Consider the following 23,579-nt stretch of genomic DNA (forward strand, 5'->3'; position numbering starts at 1 on the left):
GAATGGAAACTGCCTGCTCACTAAACATGATGTTATGGAGCCCTCTATCGCCTCCTGCACTTCTTGCACTACCTTACTCAGCCATATTTAGTGGATAGGAAAGGAAATGTATGATTTATCATGGATTGTAATGTCCAAAATTGCTACCAAATTGAGCTTGCCCATGTGGCATTGTAATGGTCTCTCTCAGAGGTCTGCCAGCAGTAACAGATTTTTTTCAACAGTCTACCATTGGTGAGCTGCCGGGATCTCATCAGATCAAGAAACAGCTGTCTCTGTGCTAAACGACAAGGTAGACAAATGTTTGGGTGAAATGGCAGGCAGGACACTGCATGCTGCTTATCAGATGCACTATGGTATACCCTCAAGTCAGTGCCCTTCCCCAAAGGCGGTAGTCTACCTGTGGTTTGGCTATCTGGTAACACCTAGGGAAACACGCTTGCCACCTTTGTGGATAGTCATAGTCCAGAAAACCTCTTGCCAACACAGTGCCATCGGAGAGCAGGTGTTAGGGTTAGTAGCCGTTTATGTGGACTAGACCCAAATGGCAGGAGGACGCAAAGATAAGGGAATATAATTCAGTCGAGAAACAGAAAGGTCCTCTTCAGCCATGGTGGTGGATGCCTTTTGTTGATGCAAGAGATGGTCTCCAGAACTCCCCAAGAGTAGTTCAAGGCCATAAAAAGCTACAGGTTTTAGAGGAGTAGCTAGTTCCATAGACTCAGGGAGTGCAGAGTGTAAAGAGACAAATGTACAATGATCCAGGTGCAAGTGAGGTCAGAAGGCTGGGTGGGGTGGCAAAGTTCATGTCCAAAACAAAAAGCAGCATTCCGATCCAGGGACAGGTCAAGTCAAAAAATCAATATGTGCCAGTAAATTGTATCAAACATAAAGAAGAGTCAAGGTCCAAGAATAAGGCAGAGTCATGCACCAGGAGGTCAAGCAAAGAGACGCTGAACACCAAAACAGGGGGCTGAAGCTTAGATTATCTCCAAGAGTCAGGAAGGACCAAGTAAACAAGGTCAAACAGGGCAGACCCAGGAAAGCAGCATCACTGGCCAGGAGCCAAGAGTTGGTACACCAGTCAACAGAAAACAAGACTTTCACATGAACAATGATCACAAAACGTACTTTATTTGAGAAGAGCTGGTTGGCGTCTCGCTGCAGTAGATATTGATCCTCTTGCAGCATCCAATAAGAAAGAACATGATGATGTCACACGCCACGTCCCCTGCGTGAGATGTTGACGACCTTCAGCCGATATCGGGCGTGCAACAGCTATGAGAGCGACACTGTTTTAGTCCTCATGGCAACCGCCAGCCTGTTTACCCGTGACATAAACTTGCTATTGATCTCCAGTGATAACAGTAATTTTACTATTTACCACCATTAATATGATCCTTTGTGTAATGGCACAGATGCTGTAACATGGTCAGGCTGCTCAGATTTCCATTGGTTGTAATGAAAAATGCTGCCAGCAGTCCTTCTTGGGCAAAAATAACCAACGTTGTAATGAGGGCCACAACATAACTGGTATTATGGGCTATATAACAACCAACTAATGTTATCATTAGCTATCTATCTAGTAAAGAAAAGGGAATCCGGAGAAATTACAGAATAAAAAAAAAAAAAAACGAATGGGATATTTCTTAGAATTTCGACTGCACGAAAATTATGAACAGCTAAACTTTTTGGATAAATACACCATTCAGTGCCATTATAGTGAACAAGGGGAGCGGTGGTTGAGGGGTTGTCCCCCGCACTGTTGTTCACTACAATTGCATCAGGGGATGTGGGGGGTGTCTCCCATGACCTAAACACTAAAGTTTAAATAATATATAAAATAGGACCCTGCGGTCCTGGTTCCCATGCACATAAGTGAAGGGAACCGGCGTTGCAGAGGAATGGAGGAGTCGGTGGGACGCAGTGAAGTGTGCCGCCAAAAGGTAAGTAAGGGCGTCAGGGGGTGCAGGTTTGCAGAAATGTCTGTGGGAGAAAAAAACGAAAGTCATTTTCGTTAAAATGACTTTCGTTGTTTTCTCTCTCTGATGTTTCTCATTCGATCAAATCATGGACAACCAAAGAAAAGTACTGATATCTCAGATTTAATTTAGTCGCAGATAGTGCTTTTATCACTGAATGGTGGAGCATGTATTCCTTTTGCCCAGTGTGATGAATTGAAGGAATTCGTTCCTCCTCTCCATAGGGGAGCCCCCCCTGTGAGGGTAGGGAGGTAAGCCCACTCTTCAATACCCTCCATAGGGTAGAGTCAAGAGGGACCTCTCCCCGAGATGATCCCCCTTTGGGGACAATTAATCCCTTTCCGAGGAGGAACTCCCTAGAGAACCTGGGAAAATAATACCTGTAAGAATCTCTGAGAATGATATCTGTGAAGAGAAGGTAAACATGTGTTATTGCTATCACGAAATAGAAGATCCCCTTTCCAACTCTGGGACAGGAGGAGAATGTATGGAGGAAGAGAGAGTCTATTACAAAATAGAAGTCATGGGGTAGTCAAGCATTGTCCCTTAACCAATCAATTATAACACAAAAAGAGACAAAACATGTATGATTAAAAAGTTATTCCTCAGGCTTGGTTACCTTACCTCTAAATACACATCCCTGTAAAGATTCTGATAATCCCTTACGCAGTTCTTCCTGTCCCTAGATAGCGCTGTGTGTAACGTCTATCAAGGGTGAGGGATAGCCAGAGGACTCGCCCTAACTCTCTCACTACTTTCACCATGCTAAAAGTTGCGCACCTGCTGGTAGTCAATTACATATAACTTTATTTGTGTCGCTACCAGTAGGTGTATCTTTATTCGTAAAAATATTCATGTTTATTCAATTATTATTACTGAATCACAAACAAGTATGAATCAAGTGTAATTCACTTGGTTTTTTAATGAGCTTGTATTACTTGTATTTCACCGAGATCACACTCAGTGTTACTATAGTTCTCACGGCTGGGACCAGCCTGCCCGTGCCTATTTTTCTGTCTGTCAACCGGTTTCAGCGGTTCTCGTAACCTTTCCGCTTTCTTAAGGACAAATAGTGTGCAAACTCTATTGGTTTTTTAAAAAGACATGGTACAAATCAGTTGTCTGTTCAAAATTTCTTTGGGGAGAGCGTCTCAGCGTATCTATGTCACTTGTGGGTGCATCTACTAGCATCCATATTTGTTGCCTAAAACACACCTACTGGTAGAGACACAAATAAAGTTATATGCAATCGACTACCAGCAGCTGCGCAACTTTTAGCATAGTGAAAGTAGTTAGAGAGTTAGGGCGAGTCCTCTTGCTATCCCTCACCCTTGATATGCTTTACACACAGCGCTATCTAGGGACAGGAAGAACTGTGTAAGGGATTATCAGAATCTTTACAGGCACGTGTATTTGGAGGAAGAGAGAACCAATCACAGAAAGAGAAAAAGGAACAAACCTATGTGAAGGAAAAGCCCTACGGCTACATCAGTCAAGAAGGAGGAGGAGCCTGGGGATATGAAGGAAGAGCCTACAAACTTCAAAAGGGCAAACACTTGGGCTGGCAAACTAAGCCAAGGCGAGACATGTAGCATCCTACAGATACGGGAGACCGAGAGAGAACAGACGTGTTACTGTCGGACACTAGGAAAGTCACAGCAGCACTGTTGGACATGTGGTGTCTGGAAGCAAAGACAGAGAGAGGAAAAGAGAACATTAGCATGACCACGAGAAGGCTGTGGTGGACCAGCGGTCCAAATGCCAACACTGACCTAAAACCCAAGACACCGGATACCTGTTCCAGACTAACAGAGAAGGAAGAGGTTGGTGAAAGAGCAAGAGATGCCAGATTAAGAAGAGGATATATAGATCCTCAGCCAACATAAACCCTGATGACATTAACCCTAAGAAGAATGGAAGGTAATAGGGATAACGGAAGAGCCAGGGGAGTGAATGATAAGCATTATCATTGGGAAATCATACTTTTTACAGTCACGAGAGAGAGAACATAAAAAGCTTAAATGGGAATCATTCTGGGAATGTTCACACCCATCACAGTCACAAGAAAGAGAATATAACAAGAGTAAATGAGAATCATTCTGGGAATGTTCACACTTGTCATGGTTATGAGAGAAAACATATAACCAGGGTAACAAAGAATCATTATGGCAATGGTCGTACTCGTTACAGTCAAAAGAGAGGAAGCCTAACAGAAGTGAATGAGAATCATTATTCGAATTCTCCTATTTGTCAGAGTATAAAAGAAAGTGTTTTGTTTAGTCAATAACAAGAGAGGTGAAAGAGAAATATATTGGAAGTGACTCCATCCATAATAATTCATGCCTGCAAATCTCAAGTAAAGTGAAAGAACGGGTTATTAACAGTAAACCTGAAAACAGACTGGAACTTGTACAAAGACATCCAGATAAAGAGCAAAAGAAAGAATCTGAAATATTTAAGAAAACAGGAAATAGCTAGGTGGAGGAGATAATCCTGGGATAAGTTTGCCAAGTGAGGAGAAATGAATCAATTCATATAGGAAAAGATCAGAGAAGAAACAAAAGTCTAAGTCAATAATCAATGAAAAGTAATCTGGCAGTGCTTAATTTGTGCCGGTGTTTGCCGGTGGGCAACACAGGCACTGTTTTTTGGGCACCGGCACTGATGCGGGCTAGCACGACATGGGGGTGTGTCTATGTTAAAAAGTAAAAAATAAATAGTTTCTCTCTGGCACTGGGTGCCGTGATGGTGTGTGACTGACTGCCTCCCTGCTGACTGGTGCCTGACTGGCCTGCAGGTTGTGTGCCGATGTGCAAAGTCTTCAGGGTGTCAGCAGGTCACGTCACAGCATTCTTCACACGTGAGCGACTCGTGAATGCAGTCTGTTGTGCATGGTGCATGCCAGCCAGTCATTGCCCAGCGGCTGGCTGGTTGGTGGTCAGAGGCGTAGAAAGGGTAGGGCCTGAGCGGGAAAGGCCCATCCAAAAATTCAAAATGCCTGCGTTGCTCTGAGCTGGAGTGGCGCTGACATTTTTTCTTTTTTGTTGCACCCCTCCTCTCTCCGCTCCACATTGCTTTGCAGTGGAGCAGGCCAGTGCAAACGTTTTTTTTTTTTTTAAGTTGTTGGCGTGCACGCCTGACGCGCTCAGTGCTGGTTGCTATGCAACCACTTTATCCATGCAAAGGTCGGCCCCCGGGCCAACCATGCCTGCACAGAAGCGCCGGGCGACCCCTTCCGCAGTGCACCGGCTCCTTGGTTTTTAAAGGCGGACAAGTCTCCAAATTGTAAAACCGTGTCCGCCTGCCGTCTCTTTCTATGCCAGCTGCTCTCCATGTGCTGAGCAGCTCCATTTCCAGGCTACTACTGCCACTGTGCCGACCGACAGAAGAAGACGACTCTTCTTCAGAAGGTAAGCACTGCAGCATCAGCAGCGAGCCAAGCATTATTTTAATGTTATGTTAATGTTATGTGTATATGCCTGAGTGTCATGAATGTTGGTGCGTGCGTGTTTGTTTGTTATGTGTGTAATGTCTGAAATGTCTACGCAAACATTAAGTGAGTGACTTGTGACTGAGGGACTGTGGTGTTCTTGTGTGTGTATGTTGTGTGTCTGAATGAATGTATGCTCATGGGTTGACTGAATAAAGTAGACATCTATGCAATATCTATCGTTACTACTGCTGTAAGGATAGATACTGCATCGATTCCAACCAACCAGGTGTGCAGTAAGTGCCCAAGCATTTCAGGGGGTGAGGAGGGCTCAGAGGCCTCACGGCGCATCATTCTGCAAGCACCTTCATGCCTGCCCATTGCCCTCCTTCAATCACAGCCCCGGGTGCAGGGAAGTAGCCAGCATTGCAAGAGTGAGGGGAGGGAAGGAGGGCGAGCCATGAAAAAAGTCCTGCTACAGTGCTACTTTTCCCCACAAATGAAGTGCACGCAATTGCATACGGTCTCATTCACACGCCCTAGACCGACCACCTGTGCCCCAATCTACTTTTGTTTTAACATTAGTGGCAGATGGCATTTTAACACATAACAAAAAATGTTACTGCAGAATCATAGCTGCTGCAGAAACTCACCTACTAGACCACTTCCAGGCTCTCTGGAGCAAAACAAAGGCAAACCTCCTAATTTGCATATGGATTGCACCAACAGATGTGACTTCATAGAAAAGGACATCACAATAAGCATAACCAGTCTTTGATACTTGGCGCACCATGGAAGCGAGCTCAATTGGCTAAGTGACAAGAAACCTTTTGGTGCAAAATACCTTAATTGTGCTTTTATTATATATGGAGCAACTCTGTAGGCATTCGTTTTAATTTTTATAATAGCAAGTTTTGAAGTGAATCAGAATCACTTACAGGGCTGCAGATAAGACACAGTGGGCCTCATTACGGCTTTGGCGATAGCCATGCCCTTAATAAGGGCATGGCTGCCACCAAAACTGAGTCCGGGTTCCCTGAATGGGGAATTACCGGGCCATTCCGAGTTTGCAGGGCCCGGTAATTCCCCCTACAGGTAACCAGGGCCTGGACCTTCCGCCTTCCAATTTCTGCCCCCATAGGGCTCAATGGGAATAGGTGCAGGGAGCGAACAACGGGCCAATTACGACCGGGCCGTTTTTAGCTCCCTGGTCCCCTCGCGGGACCCGGTTAGGACGTCTGGTAAAACCAGACGTCCACCTCGGGTCCCGCGAGGGAACCTCGTAATGAGGCGGAATGGGTTTAACGGGTCCGCCACCATAAGCGGCACCCGTTAACCGATTCCACCAGGGTCATAATGAGGCCCAGTGTGATTAAATGATTTGGCCAGGATCACACACTTTGGGGAAATGGTAAAAATGGGGTGCGGACAATCTAAGCAACTGAGCACATCTTCCCTGGCATAGTTGATAAAAATGTTTATTTAAGTTTTGCTTTGCATTTCATGTGCTTAAATAATTATTTATTTATTGCAATGCCTTGGAAGCAAACCACGTTACATAATAAACTAGCCTTTCACAGTAAACTAACTATGCACTGTATACATTGTTATAGAAATCTATTGTGCAATAAAAGTATGGCTTAAGTTTTATTCACCCCATCTTGCATGCAAAGGCACAATAGCATAATGCAGATTTATGTGAGCCTAACAAACCACCATTGGGTTTTACAGCCATCGTCATTATTCCATAAACCATGCAACGTTATCCACCCTTCTCACTTTTAATGATTCCCTCCCATTCCCATTTCTAAAAGGACAAAAGTCCTCGCTAATAGTCCCAACATGTTTTGTGGGGGCTAAACCCCGCCCAGTCTGCTTAATGGCCATTGCAGTAGCGTCGGCTGGGAACATGTTGTCAGTGGTGTGGGTGGTAATGAGGGGTGGAGGTAGGTGTTGAATGTGAGTGCTATTATTAGCAGATGCTGGCTGCCCTGCATAAAAGGAATGTGCATTTTGGAAACATAACAATGGCCGCCAATTTACCAAACATGTCTGATATTTATTGAAACATGCATTCCTTCTGAGCAGGCAATGCACACTTTGTACAATAGTTATTTGTTCTGTCAAAATATTGAACATGAAAGTAAAATGTGTGCAAAGCGCGAGACATGTATACATCTTTTCGACCATTTCATTGATTCAGTGTGGACTGTTCTGGTAAGTAATGGACAACTTTCAGATGCAGCCTGTTAATGCATTGCATATCGTCGCTCGCTGCACACATTGAGACTTCAAAAGCACAGCATTCATGAGACTTGGGGAGTCGGGGCAGAGAGCTTCCTCAAGTTTGGGAAGACATGGGCCACAGGTCTCCAAGGAACAGTGTCTGGCAACAGAATATTTGCTGGAGCACAGCTCTGCCTTGTTCCAGCCCAATTTCTTTCCTGCTTTGATAGGTATTCAAAAGTGATGGTATTGATTGCACTGAAGTGTCTTGTTATATTTGGCAAAAATGTTCTGGGTATGTGTGTTCACTAGTAGTGACTTTGTAGATACTATTCAAACATCAGTGATATATTTAGTGATGGGGCACATAATTAACCCAGTTGTGAACATGTGTATATCATTGTATGTTTTATTTACAGAAATTAGCATGTTTTCATCCCAGCCCCACCAATAACTTATATGCCTGACCCCAAAGCATTTAAATCAGGGCACAAGTCGAGGGACCACGTGGGTGGAAGCATCCACCCATTTTTTTGAAAGGGCGGATGCTATCCCTTTTGGGTATACTTAGAAAAAATCCTGCACTTGCTGCAAGCAGGATTTGAACTCCGGTCATACATCTGGATAAATCATGTTTATCTAATCATTTTTAAACTATGAATTTCATGTTTTATGAAAAGCGTACTATTTGTTATCTCATTAGATCTATAAAACTAATCCAATTTTTGATCCTTTATCTTAGCTAAAATGTGCAGGTAAAATGCATGCTTTTTCCTAAAAAATCTGCAGGGCGGGGGGAGGGCCAAATCCCGCCTTCCATCTGTGGGGGAGATTTCCTTGGGGTGTGCCAAACTACATTGGCTTCAGGCCCCACTTGTTGAACAATCCTGGCTACGCCTCTGCTGGTGGTGCGCATTGGCAGGTAGTGAGCGGTTCGGCACGGCAAGCGGCAAGTGAGTGACAATGAAGACAAATATTAAAATGTGTCTCCACAGAAACCTAATGGGGATTGCATAAATGATTTGGTCTCTTTTTGTGTCCGTCTTTTATTCGTGCTCCGGGACGCAGCAGTGCTTTTTAAATACAGAGGGCTAGAGGCTGTACAAGGCCCTACTCTCGGTGCACAGTTGAAATTAAGTGGCGTGAAGGGCCTTTTGTGGCTGTTGGAGCAGCTGTGGCGCAGGAGCATTGTTCTGGATAGGCTGCATCAAGCCACTTATTCTTAAAAAAACAGCTGATGTCAAACTTGCACAGGCCAACGATGACCGTTGTCTTTTATGTGCTACATTAATTCAATATTTGAATGTCTGCATTGGATAGAACTAAATTAAAGTGAATTTGTGCGCCCTGTAAAGTTGTCAGCCTAATTTGCTCTCAGTGAAGTTGTGCACCTGCGGGTCGCTGATCACCGGTGCAGGGGTTTATTTTTTTGGTACTGAAAACATTGCGAAAGTGTATTGGAGCGGCAGATTTCAAACGATTTACACAGATATATGTAGAGACTAATGCAACCAAAGTTACAGTAATACCCTGGTGGTCGTGTAAACTTGAAATTGATCCCCAATTTATTTTGATGGGAATCTGAGTGGGTGATAAGCAGCACAAGTAAAGAACGACAGCATGGCCATAAGTTAAAATGCACCAAGCGGCTATCCCTCGCCTGGTTAGTGTATTTTCTCCAAGTGTCATGGAGACGGTGAGCTGGTGACAGGAATGAACTGATTCTGATGATAAAGGTTCTCACCCCTACAACAAGACTGTCAGCGCTAGGCTGCCTTGCGCAAAGACTGCTTCTGTGAAACTTGAAACGCTAAAGATCCAATGCAAACATGTAAACATCAGGATGGTCCTTTGTTTTGGGCTACATACTGTCTCTCTCTCTCTCCAGCCGGGTCCGTGGCCTTAGTGTCAGCTTCTTGATGAGCCCCTTGGCAACCAGCAGGCCACCGTGAGTCACCATGAGTCATGGTGACCTGCTGTTGACCAAGACCCTGACCCCACTGCATTGCCGCTGTGCCGCACAAATGAAAAAACATTATTCTCAGTGTTCTCCTAACAATGCACGGGAGCAGCGCTGCAGCAAATCACTATCCAAATGGCACTCACGTTAGAAGATACTGCTAGGCACCACATAACACATTTTGTGGCATGTCACTCTCCTCGTTCACAGGGGTAGTCATAGTATATAATCTGGATAGGTTTGAATTTATGCTTATGTGTTCTCTCTAGTGCACGCTACTTGTTGTAACACGAGTGGTGGATGTTTGTGCAGAAGACTTCCATTGGAACAAAAAATTACAAATTAAGTGCAGTACTGCACATTGGGACACAATGTGCTCTAAAAATGTTGCACCAGTTCAGAATTCATCTATTAGTGTGATGGGCTGGTAGTGGGCCGATATTGGTCTAGGACTGACTCGGGCAGGGGCGCCCGCACTGCAGGCGGTGCCCAACGGCCCCAGGGCTGGCAATAGGGGCAACGTTTTTTTGGGCCCTGGCACTTCTTTTATTTACAAATTAAGCACTGCCAGGGAGAGTGTATATTAAGAGCTGACTGAACAAGAAGAAGTTCACAAACTTCAGGAGAAGGGAGTCATTCTCCTGAGTTTGAGTTTTTAATAATAGTTGTAGAGTCAGATATGTTAGGGTCGGACAGTGGATGATTTCATTTATGGACATTAACTGACGACTGACGAGCTCCTTAGCTAGTTAGGTGAGGTAGAGAAGCCTTGTAGAATAAGGAAAAATAGGCATCACTAATTTTTCCTTTAATAAAACACAAAGTGAAATGTCTAATAAGAGTCTGTGTCCTTCTTCTGATCTATCACACTGGCTATCTATGTCATAGTTCTTCAAGGTTGTATAATTATTAAAACCAATAAAACATTGGTAGGTTGTGTGGATTCCTTTGTTTTGGTGATACTTTAATGGATAAACTCCTTCCCAGGGAAGCCCTTGATTGCTCACTCTCCCTATCTCAGATAGACTATTGTACTACTGTTTAGTATTCTTCATGAATCATATTGCAGATAATAATTTCTCTTTGCATCGTTGACAGAATCTCTTATCATGGAATATGAAGATCGGATCATTCTTGGATATCTAAATGTCTGGATTGACAAAAGTAGCATGATAAAACAGGCTCTGCATACAAGATCTAATGTTCTGTAAAACAAAGGGAGGTCTGGAAATCTCTCTACCAGCACGAACACAGCCCAATGACCTGTTCTTGGGTGAATAACCCCTGGGAGAGACTCTACCAAGTCTTTAGCTCACTGTCCCTTTCACAGAGAAGAAATGTCCCTGCATATCAGCCTTTGTCCTGTCCAGGGGCAGTCCAGCGCTGAAATGCTAGGCAATTCTCCTCTGAACAAGATTGCCAACAGTAACCCCAAACACGTGTTTCAGCCTTGTTGGGCATCATCAGTGAGGTGAAACTGTGCCTCTCTAAGAACAGTGATCAAGGGGTCCACATCTGGATCGCCCTGGTAACTTAGGGTGAGACCCAAAGTTAATTTATGCAAAACAAATGGTGGGTCTGGGAATTTCTTTACCAGCACAAACACAGCCCAATGACCTGTTCTTGGGTGAATAACCCCTCGGAAAGACTCTACCAAGTATTTAGCTCACTGTACCTTTCACAGAGAAGAAATGTCCCTGCATATCAGCCTTTGTCCTGCCCAGGGGCAGTCCAGCGCCGAAATGCTAGGCAATTCTCCTCTGAACAAGAGTACCAACAGTAACCCCATACACGTGTTTCAGCCTTGTTGGGCATCATCAGTGAGGTGAAACTGTGCCTCTCTAAGGCAATTCTCCTCTGAACAAGAGTACCAACAGTAACCCCATACACGTGTTTCAGCCTTGTTGGGCATCATCAGTGAGGTGAAACTGTGCCTCTCTAAGAACAGTGAGCAAGGGGTCCACGTCTGGATCGCCCTGGTAATTTAGGGTGAGACCCAAAGTTAATTTATGCAAAACAAAGGGGGGTCTGGGAATCTCTCTACCAGCACGAACACAGCCCAATGACCTGTTCTTGGGTGAATAACGCCTGGGAGAGACTCTACCAAGTCTTTAGCTCACTGTCCCTTTCACAGAGAAGAAATTCCCCTGCATATCAGCTTAATTTTCTGTACCTCTGATGCTTTAATTATCACAGTTCTTCTGATCAATGTGTGATTATTTTTGAATGACTGCATTGATCTTGCATACCCAATGAATTATTTCCAGCTGGATCATTGTTAGGGTTGGCCATATTTACAGTTTCTTAGAGAGCCTTTCTTCATGACTTGGATTCCCCACAGACCCTGTTTGGGGCTAAATGCCTAATTGTGTAAACTAATGGAGTGGATTAGCTCTGGATTTAACCATCAGATTGCTATTTTCAACAAGAAAGTCTCCAGAAGTAGATATGCACAAAAACGTTTTACTACGTAAATAATCGAATCAAAGATGCTTTAACACATATTGGAATGCAAATGGGAAGCCACATGTTTCCCAAAAGACAAGAGTTGTTTTAAGCCATTCTTAAGGTAATAGAACATATCCAAAGCATCAGAGACAAGAGGCTGAAACATGTCTGGGGTTTCTTGCGGTCTCGTGCACAAGTGATGTGACCCAGCATTTGAGCTGTGCTGCCCTCTTGCGGTGCGACCATGCCTGATTTGCATATGGTCATTCATCTTCAATAATGACATGAAAGGCTGCAAAACAATGGTCTGGGCCCTTCCAAAGCAATGCCAGTGGTTATGATTGATTCAAAACATCCAGCCATCAACCTTCAGCAGTTGCAAATGTCACCCGAAGTGATACGGGTGTGCCTAAATGTGGGTACTGAGCCTTCTGTTTCCAGATACTAAAGCTACGTGTCACTGTTAATACTCAACGAGACTGAAACATGTGTTGGGTTTCTTGTGATCTTTTGTCTTGATTCTTGTGCATAGGTTATGTGACCTAGCAGTTCACGTGGACTGCACCTTTGGGGTGGGACCAAACCTCATTTGCATATGGTATTTCACCCTCTATCATGACAGGTAGGCTGAAACAGTATGGCTAGTAGTTGCCCAGAGCAATGACAGCCATTATGATTGATTCAAAACCTTCCAGTTATAACCTTCAGCTGTTGCAAATATCACCCCATGTGCAACTGGTATGTGCAGACATGGGTTATGAACCTGCTTTAACTAGAACCCCAAACTACACCTCAATGATGACACCCAATGAAGATGCTACGTGTGAAGGGCTGCTTGAGGCCTCAGCAGTTTAGACTGGATCGCCACTTTTTGGATTGGACAAAGATTGATTAGCATATTGTCTTTCCCCTTCTGTTATAGGATTTCAGGCTGAAAACAATAGTCCGAAGAAGTGCCCAGAGCAAATCCAGTGGTCGTGCTGGATTCAAAACATTCCAGTTATCAACCTTCAGTTTTGCATAGGTGCGTTGCTTCATCCTTCCTCAGTGCAGTGGTTGCTAATTTTAATGAATGTTAATTGTTCAACATAGGGCACTGCAAAGCTTATCCTGTGGTAAAAGGCATAGTTCCAGGTAGCACTAAACCCATGTTCATTTTGTACATTGGCAAGGGGTTTGCTTAAGGATTCTGTGGTAATTCTCACATGTGCTGCCGGCCAGTTAGACCACTTACTGAATCAGTACTGTACTAGATCAACATTCCTCCCCTTGCTAAATGTGTGAGGTAAATAAGCATCTCCCATGTGTGCTGCTTGAGCTGCTTCAGATCTTCTGTATGTTCGTGGAGACTCATCCATATTGAAGATTCCTGATAGAATGAAGAAGGTATGTCGCCGGTTCTCTGTCTCCTGCCTATCACTATCATCTGTAGTACTTCTGAAGACTGGTCATGTGATGTAGTTGACAGTTCTAAGAATTGTCTTACCATCTACTATTTTGTTTTCACAAATACATGCTACACTCAAGTTATAGCCACTGCAACTACTATTTTGACTTGTCACATATCTTTGCAATTCATATTTTCTCTCATCCATCAGAAATTTTAGTACAAACACTGAACCTACTCTCCTGCATCCAAATATCTGTAAGAAGGTATTCTTTGCAGCTATTGTTTTGTCTCCTCACGAAGGGATGGCACAATACAACCACTGAACGTGCACTCTTCCCTTCAAACAATTCTAAGAATATTTCTTTACAACTTCTCTTTTTTGTCTCATCACAAAAAAATTGCACACTCAACAAAACCCCTCTAAACAATTCTGGGAGTTTCCCCTCTCTTCTTAGTCATTGACAACAAATGTCACGTGAGTGTATGTCATGAAAAGTGGTCATTGGGATTCTCTCCTCTCTAATAGTCATGGATGGATGGCTGGTCATATTTCAGTTTTCTACCTCTCCCTTAATATAAGCTTAATTTAATTTTCTAACTCTCTCACAGCTGATATCTATTTTATATTTCTAGCTCGCTCCAGCAAAAGCCTATTTTAATGATCAACTTTTCCTTTAAATGTTCTTACAACCATCTGCAAGACGCATCCTGAATTTGAACTGTGCATGTGCATAGATTTAGGCTTTTAGGGTGAATTTGCATGAAACCTTTTGAATGAATCCCAAAAGAAAGTGTGGAAAGCTCATTCAGAACACGGCTGACAGCATGCGGCCAATTCATAAAGTGCCCATATCTAAACCAAGTTTTGTTTAAAACAGACTTTTTTTTTTCTTTTTTTATTATTATTTGTGATCCTCGTTGTTCTAAGACAACCTTACACAGCATTAAATATGCTTCCATTATAAAAATAAAACATTTGAAAACATTGCATAAGCATAGAAAACAGAATATGTATTTTATGTCTTTCAACAAGAAAAGGAGTATTTCTAGCACTTTCTGTCGCATACCGGCCTTAATTAGAGCATAATAATCTCTTTCCATGAGGGAGTGAAAATTGGAGCTGACTGCAGAGGTCAGCGGAGGAGTGTGGCGAGGAGGTAGAGTGTCTGTTTATTCCTTTTCAAGGATTGTTATGCTCTGTTGTTCATCTCCTGCCCTTTTACGCCTTACCAGGCTGTGGTATACCTTGTAACTCCATGCAGTGCCTTTCTGGGCTATATTATGCAGTGTTATGTTATGCCATGTGAGATAACACTATGCCAGGGACTACACTTGATATTTAATTTGCAAAGGCCTTCCATCTGACTGCCCAATGGCACCTCACAGATACTTCACAGATACTTCACCTCTCGCTCTTACACCGGGTGTTAACACAACTTAATGAACAAAAGACAGAATCATGTATTTGTAATCCAAATAAGACTATTCTATCCGCTCAAGAATTGTTGGGAAAGTTGGATTTCTGTCTGCCTGCACGTGGATTCGGTCCCCAACCTTCTTATTCAGTATGTAAACCTGGAGTCTGGGTAGACCCTAAACTGTCCCTTTAGGGATACATTAAGAAAGTGCTGAGTAGCTGTTTCATCCAACTAAAAACTCTGAAGGGCTTCTTCAGCTATTTTTCATTTTCTGAGAAAGTGCATCTTATGCTTAAGAAATCCTTCAATCACGTGACCCCTTGAATTATTAACTAAGGTCACAACTCACTCTGGAGGGCACTGTTTGGATCCAGTGATGTTTAGAGGTACATATCTTTCTAATCAGGACACTATTCCTGTGTCGTGGTCACTTTTTCCATGCACTAGCCACACCACCAACTGGTAACGATGTGAGCATTAATCCTCAACCATCACGTCCAGGAAAATACTGGATCTTATTACCAGTAATCAGCTGTTAGGTGATTTAACTCTATACAATCTGAACTTAATTGTGCAGAGTAATACCAAACTTATATGTCTGGTTCAGAAAAGAATTGTGACGCTTTTGCCCCCATCCACTACTCGAAAATGGTTAGGAAAAGACACAATCATTGGTATAATGAATTTTAGAAAACATCCAAGAGGCTCAAAATTAGAGATCCCAAGGACAACCAGGAAGAAAAAACGTGCTTTAAAAACACATAAAAAAGAAATAGTCTTAGCCAAGTCTGCTAATATACAAAAACAGATCCCTATGGCCGAGAACAGGTCAAAGACCTTGTTCGCAACTATTACAAATGTTGTATAGAGGAGCAGTTACATGCCTGTGCAGGAAATCCTGCCCCCCGCCTCCTGTATGTTAGAAGCCTGAGATTGTGCCATGCTTAACACCAGCGGTTGGGGCCAAACCACAGCAAATATTCGAAAGAAGATGCCCATTGGGAAAACCCTATCAAATGTATCCCTGACAAGATGGCAATCTGAGGGAGGAACGCCTTGAAGGAATATGAAAACAAGTGAAAGAGAAGCCGGTGACGCCACAAGAGACGAGTGTGACGCACTGAGAATACTGCCTGAAGAGAATGTATGGATCTTACGGAATATGATGACAAAGTTAAGAATCGAGTAAACTTTCATATGCAAAAAGAAGATTGCACGTGTGTGAAGCACTGCAGAAAATACAAGCTGTTCAATAACTGTAGAGATGCTTTAAAGCAAGTAGAATAAGTGATCATAGAAGCTGGCTATATGTAGGGAATAGACTGCAGGCGAAGCCATCATTGTATAGAAACTGGAAATCAGTGTCAGGAATTTCGTAAGCCCGGGCCCATGGAGAGGAAAGGCCGAGAACTGTGTCGTAGCAAGAATAAGCTGAGATCGTAGAAATGAATGGTGAAGCTGTCTGGCCTGGTGTCAAAGCTGAAGCAGCCAAGGTCAGTTATCTATTTCTTGAAGGCAGGAAACATGTGAAGCTGAATCATCCCTTGTTAAGGTGCAAAGAAAGAACACCAAGTGTGCCAAGTTTTATTCATTTAAGACATTTAAATGGTGCAAAATGGACCAAATCTTAGTCTCCTGTCACATGAGCCAAGGATGGAAATAGAGTTGAGCTTGGACTCCTAGAACACCAATAGTGCATGCTCGCACTCCCATATATTCCTAGAGACAAGAATACTTTGCAAGGCCAAGTTCAAAGACATTCTGCATGGCAGAAGGCATAGGTGAGGAGAGATGTTGGGCTAATTGGGTGGGAAGGTAATGTCAAGTCCACCTCCTGGCACCTGGGTCTCAGCTTACGTGCAGCTAAGTGAACCGAATGTTCCAGACATGGCACGAGCGTGCCAACCAATTATAGAGGGCTGTATAAATAAGGGCCTTATAGTTTGAAGACCAATGATATAACGTGTACTTAATAGTGTTGATGATGACATGTTTTAGAGGTAGGTATAAGTTGTCCACTTGACACTAGATAAACAATCACAATCCCACCCCTTATAGAAAGTATACTGAGACGTTCCCCTTGAACCTATCACAAACCCTCGCAGGTTTTTTTTATTTGCCACGTAGCATTTTTGTATATAAGGTTGTTTGTATGAGGAAATCACTGAGAGCTCGAGTGAACGTCCGTTGTAACTCCCTGTTTTAGATAATTGTTAATAAAACAGCACCTTTGCCATCTTCCTGAGTTTGTTCGATTATTTGGTGTCAGAGTTATTCTGCATCACAATCCTTTGCATGCACGATACCCAAAGGGCCATATGCTCAGTTGTCTCCCCTTATGTGCTTCTAAAGTCTCCCTAAATTGTTTCATCATCTCCCACGCTTGCTTTTTCCCCTGTTAGTTTGCATACAGTATCCTCACTTGTGGGTAAGCTTAAGCCCACTAATCTTACCGACGATCCTATTCCAGCTTACTTGGTCAAACAGCATGATTCAGCTATGAGGGAGATCGTTCACTCATTTGTCAATGCCTTACTGAGTCAAGGGTGTGTTCCAGCTGAACTAAAAAAGTCATATCTTACCCCACTTTTAAACAAAACATCCTTGGACCATTAGACTCTATCGAATTATTGTCCAATTGCAGGTTTTCTTTGGCCTGCAAACATTTTGGAGAAAGTAGTGTCTCGGGAAGATAGCTCAGGGGCAACATGCTCACCTTGGAAGCAAGACGACATGGAGCAACACAAGTTCGATTTCCGGGTCTGCGCTTAGAATCCTCTGGGTATTAAGCTGGTTATAAATAACCTATCATATCATATTGTATACAGCTCCAGGGTTTATTTGAAGAGATTGGCATCCTGGACGCATAACAGTCAGGGTTTAGACCAGGGCAAGGGACAGAGACAGCTCTTGTCATGGTGTGGGGGTGACATCATCATTCTGGTCATGGTGGACCTATCGGCAGCCTTTGATACTGTTGATTTGAACATCCTCATCTCCAGACTATCTACAGTTGCTCGGGTATCTGAAGGTGCTTTAAATTCGTTCTCCACCTTCTTGACAGACCAGCATCAACAGGTCAAATTGGGTTCTTTTGTGTCCGATTCATTATCAGTAGATTGGAGTTCCTCAGGGATCCTCTTTGTCCCCCATAATTATTTAATGTGTACATTCACCAAATTATTAATATATTTTCTCATTTTGGATTACAGTATCATTCATATGTGGATGACACTCTAATATATGTGCGGCTTAAGAGCTCCATGAACTCAACAGCCCGTGTTTTATCATGTGTTGAGAAAATTAAAACCTGGATGTTTGAGAACATCTTCAACTGAACCCGTCCAAAACAGAAATTATTGTGTTTGGTTCCAAGAATAGATTACAACATAGCATGTCTGTTCCCTGTACATCTCTGTTTGATACTCTGACAAAGTTCTCAGAGAAAGTAAAGAACCTTGGCTGCATTTGGCAGTCAAATATGAATTGCAATGGCCAGGTGAATCAAGTCATCAAAGCAGTTTATTACCAACTTAAACTGTTGAAACCTTTAATGCCTCTCATTATGGATAATGATCGTTGTTCAGTGGTTTGAGTGCTTATAAACTCAAGGCTCAACTATTGTAACTCTCATCTGCTGGCCATTCCAAAATACCAAATGCAGCATCTGCAGATTACCCAAAACTCTGCTGTGAGACTTATTTTCTCTCTGCCTAAGAAAGCACCTGTATGCCATTTCCGTAGGCTTATGCATTGGCTCCCGGTGCAACGACGAGTCTTGTTTAAGTCGCTGTGCCTGGTCTTCAAATGTATTCACGGCCTAGCTCCAGCCTATCTTTCAGAAAAAACTGTCCCTGGGTGTCTTCTGGTGATTCCATTCTCCAGATTAGGTTCCTATGGGAACAGGTGCTTTTCATGTATGACTCCACACATCTGGAATGATCTACCAATTGGTTAGGGGAAATGGAATCTCTTGAGATCTTTAACAGAACGTTAAAAACTCATCTGTTTCAGTAATGTATGCTCCCGCTGCTAACTGTATCTTTTTCTTTTATCAACTGTGCCCAGATGCATTTTTGCTTGGTTCTTCGGATATGCTTTTATTTCCTGCTGTCTTGATTATTCTAATGCTGTTTATCTGGGTCTCCCAAAGAAGTCTATATCTAAATTACAACGTTTCAAAATGCCCTGTAAGGCTGATTTTCCACCTTAGGAAATATGATCATGTTTCCTCCTCTATTGCCTCCTTGCATTGGATTCCGGTGGCTTCCTGTGGCCAAAAGAGTGGACTTCAGTATGTTCCTGGACAACATCTTTGCTCCGCCTCTGCTAAACTCTTCCCAAATTCAAGAGACATAGATGGGGCGGCTGCACCATTGCTGTCCAGGCTTCGACTCTTGGGGACTCTGTGCCCTTTACAATTGGGAATGAGTCTGACTGTTCCATTTCAGGAGGCACTTGAAGACCTGGCTGTTCCCTAGAGTTTGACTCTTTAGTGGAAGCCCGTAATTGACATCTATTTCCAGCGCCTTGATGCCTCACCTGAGGCAATCTGTTACGCTCGACAAGATTTCTAGCTACCGACCACATGTGCATAACATGGCACCTGACATAGCCAGCCAAATACACCATCACAACCACAGCATTACCATGCTGCACTTACTGGAATGAGATGCCCTGTGCTATTCTGCTGATTGCTTGTGACGTTCTGCATACAGTGTTCATGCGAATGCCTAACTGCAAAGGGCACTCTTACACATGCGGTGCTGCCACTGTATTACTCCGTGTCATTTATTAGTGTGCACTGGTGGACCAGCTAGATGGAAGTCACCATTAGCAGTGCACTGGGCCATCACCTGGTCCAAAGCTAAGACTAACTTCCAGCTGTATTTTCAGCCTGCGACCCTGACTGACACAACGTCCATTCAAACTACGGAAGCACGGCATGCTAAATACATTTGTTGACAACCTTAGAGCACATGCCACGTATTCACGGTTCTAGCTGGTTCACCGTACAAGCTCACGATTGATACCAATCATACCCACCCAACGGTATGCCTATGGCAGGCCTCAGCATTTTGCCTCCGAAAAAAACGAAAGGCGTGCCTGCACACAGAGCCCAGCTTCTGCTTCGGGTTCTTTATGCTGGCATTGTAACCGTTGTAACACTCTCCACAGGGTGATGCGAGCGCCTGGAATCAGCTCAATTTATAAGAGACGCTATATAAAAAACATATAATACAAGCATGTAAATACATCTCTATTTATAAATGAATGGTAAGAGATGTTTCTGATACCATGGGTAATGGCGGAAGTTCATGGCATGCATACCTCAGAGGGATACAGAAATACCTCCAGCCCAAACATGTGTGACATAAAGATTGGTCAAACACTGTGTGAGATGTGCCACCATCTACAGAACTTGTGCCAATTAAACAAAATGTTATGGGGTGACTCAGACATTCCTCATTACAGATGGCTATTTATTTGCATCGTTGAACAGCAATTAATTACTTGTGAAATATAACGCTGGGGCCGGCTATCGGAGTTCAAAAGCCACATGACTTTTTTAATGAAGTGTAAACATGATATGTTGATGCAAAATCCTCCAAAGTTTGGAATAATTGCGTATTGAAAGCTGTTCTTCTGACAAGTAGCTTCGGACCAACATTTCTCCATCGTGTGATCACCCTGCAGGTGACTCATTAGTGTAGAACGATGGTGGTGAGTAAAAATCAGCTATGACCAAAGAGGGCCACTATTCCCTTAACGCTCTCGGAAACCCATTGGCTATATGAAGAACATCCACATACACGCCAACATGCCCCTTAAGAGTCAGCAGGTTATTGGCCAGTCCTCGATAAGGTCTGGTTAGCGAGAGATTTAGCTCTCTCACATAGCTCTCTATAAGATACATAACAGACAGGGGACCTAATGCCTGTCATCTGCTGTGTGAATCAGAACAGGTGTTCCCTACTGAAAACTGCGTTATAGGAACATGCACGTGGAGATTTCTTAGTTGGGGGCGTTGTTTGTGCCTGATGCCTTTAAAATTATGCTTTCTGTTCCCGCTGCTTGCCGTTGTGTTTTGCATGTTTGCATTACTGTACATGTGTCTTTTTTTCCAGCTGCACTGTGAGACAGAACAAGTACCCCACGATGAAAGCTCTGAACATCGGAAAAGAAGTGAAAAAAACAAGACTACAGCATTGCGGTGTGTCCAATGCTAGTATCCTCCTTTGGCTCAACTACTTTCCCCCAGATGAGAATGTAGGGCAAACACAAGTAGAACTACAGCAAGCTTTTGTTTTCACTACTTTTCTCTAGACACTTAGGGCCCGATTAAGTACGCATTTATCCTGCAGTGCCTGCTTGCTGAAAACGACACTGCGTGAGCACGCATAATAAAAAAGGCGCTCCCTCCGTATTCATGCAATAGTTCACGCAAAGTAGGCCTGTATGCAAGCCATGGTCAGAACGCCCCCCGACACTCCCCCACGCAAAGCCAAAACAGTCACATTCACTTATACTTGTGGGCTCCCAGGGCTCGAACACAAGCATTGCGTCAACAGTGCGTGGGGTCCTCCCAAAAAAAGCCTGCATCTCAGCACCTCGGCACCACTGCATGGGGCCCCCCTAACTGTAACCGCATCCCAAGGACATGCGTACAGTTTCCCAGAAAGCATTTATTTTTCCAGTCAAACTGCGTGCAAACCCCTGTAAAAAGTCCCTGCACCCCGCTATGCTACGTACACGCACCCCTAAGTACGATCAGAACCCTGTCTGCTTGCACGCAACCCTAAATCTGACATGCAAACTCACCTCCCGATTTAGTTGCAATTCTTCCACACAAGTCGGTACGCCTGCTTCCGGGTGGTGGATATTTCGAGGGCACTGAGTGGGTATTTCACAGGCGAGAGATTGCGCAGTCACATCCATGAATCCGCTTTGTCGTGCACATTTGATGGTGTGCTATGGACTGCCTGCTGTTCGTCCCTGTTAAACGCCCACTTTTTGGTTTGTTCATCCCCATATTTATCGTGTTCTGACCCCTATTCCGGCCACTATGCAGGCCATGCCAACCCCCTGCGTGGAGTCTCGCAGAAGGCAATCGGCTACTCGCATAGACGTGCTGTGCCTATGTGAACGCCACGCAAGTCCCGGGAAAAATTCTTGTGCAGTTGGTTCCCGATTTTACGTGCAAATAATTTCATGAATTGGGGCCTTAGGGACTAATTCAAGGGTTTTATAATGGAAAAACCCGATTGGAAAACGCTCTGTCAATCAGGTCCTTAATGGTTTGTGTTCTGCAAGCTTTCCCTAAGCTGATTTGGTGGCTTTGAAATCCCTCCCTTTAAGCAAGCAGGATGTGGAACTGAACCCAATGCTTCGAATCGTGGTGGGAATGATGTACATGGAACAGATGCAGGCATTTAGTGGTATTCCACTGTCCAAGCTCACTTTATTATTTTAGGCAACATCTGTGCCTTACTTGTTACATCTTCATGTATTCAAGTATACATCCCTTTAGCAAATGAATGTTGACATGTCATGTCGACATATCCACTTCTTAGGTAAGCGTGGTGCTCTCTGAGATATTGCGTCCTTTCATCGACACCCGTTTTCACGACAGGTGTTTTGCCGCGGTTTTTTTTCCAAAAAACGTCCTCGATATTTTTTTTGGGGTGGGGGGTGGGAAAGAGCAAATAAAGTGTTGGGGGGGACAGGAATAAAAAAAAATTGTAAAAAGAAGGGGGAGATGAGGGAATCCCCCAAAACCCCAAAACTAATGTAAACAAATGTGAATTAAGATTTTCGAAAGAAAACCTGCAGCAAAACACCCGTCGTAAAAACGGGTGTCGATGAAAGGACATAGAACCCTCTCTGATGACTCCTCCCAGGGCAGCATAAGAAATATGCTAGCATAGTCAGTCAGAAAGGCACATAGAAACAGAGAGAGATAAAAGAGGGGCTGTTCAATGGATACTATTCATGCCCACCCACATCTAACCTCTGTGCAGTCTAATTCAATACAAAAATGAATGCATGCCATTGGAAAGCCAGCAATGGAAGCAAGGTTGAATAAAGAGGACGCATAAAAGGCCTTATAATAGTCAGTAGTCACACATAAATGCATACACAATCTCACCCATCCATCCACTCATACTGCACACTCAGCAAAGGTCATCAATCCAGTCACATATCCGTTGGCCCAACCAAACACTGAAACTCACAAATCATTAGCAAACACTTTCACTGAATACCAAACAAGCTTGACCTATTGGATTTGAAAATGCTTGTTTTAGCTGCATTCTTGGGAGTTCTAATCCTGTATTTCCCAGAATGCAAATAGAAAACTAAGCCTGGATAAGCATCACTCGAATGGAATGTAGGATTGTATGAATGTTATATAGCCTAATGGGCTTGCATATAAAACACAGCAACATGGAATTTCAAGAAGTGGGTTCATTTTGTTTAATAATAATATCAAACGTGCATGTAGTGGTTGGATAATTCAGCTAATGCATCTTCAGCACGTATAGATTTGTGATCTAGATTGTACAGGTTTGAATTGCAGTCGGTCCCTTCAATTGATAAAAATGGCCACCAATGATTTAATAGCAGCGCTTGTGATCACTACTTAGTCACGTGTCAGTTTGAACTCTGTGCTATGCAGTTTTACTTCCTAGTGTTGCATATCCTTCCCACAAAATGATTTACGCAC

General features: G+C 43.4%; 1 long non-coding RNA gene across 1 annotated transcript in view; it reads left to right on the forward strand.

Annotated features, from left to right (window-relative positions):
* The first annotated feature begins 5,208 nt into the window (after positions 1–5,208).
* LOC138568952 (uncharacterized) overlaps positions 5,209–23,579 on the forward strand; it is a 194,521-nt gene continuing 176,150 nt past the window's right edge. Inside the window, exon 1 of the long non-coding RNA XR_011303022.1 lies at positions 5,209–5,392. This is a non-coding gene — a long non-coding RNA (uncharacterized lncRNA). The remainder of the gene's footprint in view (positions 5,393–23,579) is intronic.

This window comes from Ambystoma mexicanum, chromosome 2q (genome assembly GCF_040938575.1).
Source record: "Ambystoma mexicanum isolate Mex_15411 chromosome 2q, UKY_AmexF1_1, whole genome shotgun sequence".
Lineage (NCBI taxonomy): Eukaryota > Metazoa > Chordata > Amphibia > Caudata > Ambystomatidae > Ambystoma > Ambystoma mexicanum.